Source organism: Chiloscyllium punctatum, chromosome 18 (assembly GCF_047496795.1).
Source record: "Chiloscyllium punctatum isolate Juve2018m chromosome 18, sChiPun1.3, whole genome shotgun sequence".
Lineage (NCBI taxonomy): Eukaryota > Metazoa > Chordata > Chondrichthyes > Orectolobiformes > Hemiscylliidae > Chiloscyllium > Chiloscyllium punctatum.
Window position 1 is genome coordinate 37,191,428 of NC_092756.1, and position 806 is coordinate 37,192,233.

General features: G+C 42.2%; 1 non-coding gene across 1 annotated transcript; it reads right to left on the minus strand.

Annotated features, from left to right (window-relative positions):
* Window positions 1-375: 375 nt before the first annotated feature.
* On the minus strand, window positions 376-457 carry trnas-gcu (transfer RNA serine (anticodon GCU)). The gene has a single exon. It is a non-coding gene; the product is annotated as a tRNA-Ser (tRNA).
* Window positions 458-806: the final 349 nt, after the last annotated feature.

The following is an 806-nucleotide window of genomic DNA, read 5'->3' on the forward strand; positions in this document are numbered from 1 at the left end:
TGTGCTGTCTCGCTGTGCTCTTCTCACCATGATGAATTACTTCTATTCAATCTCCTTCAGATTTCATCTGACATAACGTTAATTAAGAATTCCTTTGCATAAACATGCACTTCGCAGCTCTCGTTATTTGATTTTCCTGGATGTCTTTCATACGAAAAAACGTTCACAGCAACTTGATTTGCAAAAGGAAACCGCGCTCCCTTTCATTATCCCAATGCAACCTACATTTCAATACAGTTTAGTCAACAGGCTCAGACCATTCTTTGAAATTTTGTAATAGTGTAAATGCGTATAAACTGACCATTAGCGTTCCAGTCTCAATATGACAGCTGTGATCATCTGAAAACAGCACCACGAAAATGCCGTTGATGACAGCGACGAGAGTGGGATTCGAACCCACGCGTGCAGAGCACAATGGATTAGCAGCCCATCGCCTTAACCTCTCGGCCATCTCGTCACAGAGCCAGTAATGGCTATGACCTTATGAATAATTGAATTGGGTAAATTATGCAGAGCAGCAGATATTTCTCCCTGGTGTTGGTAAAATGATAAATAACACAGTACGGTTCCAAGACTATGGTCTGACCCCTGGGTTGTGGGGCAAATGCACTCCCACTGTCACACTATGCACACAGTGATCTGAACAAAAATGAGGAAATGAATATGTAACAAGGTCTGTTGAATTCTGTGAAGATTTGAAGCTTTCGGAATGAAGAACCCGAGACAGCAGGAGGTGTTCTTTCAATAAAGAGTTGGATAGAGCTCTTAAGGATAGTGGAATCAAGGGTTATGGGGATAAGGCAGGA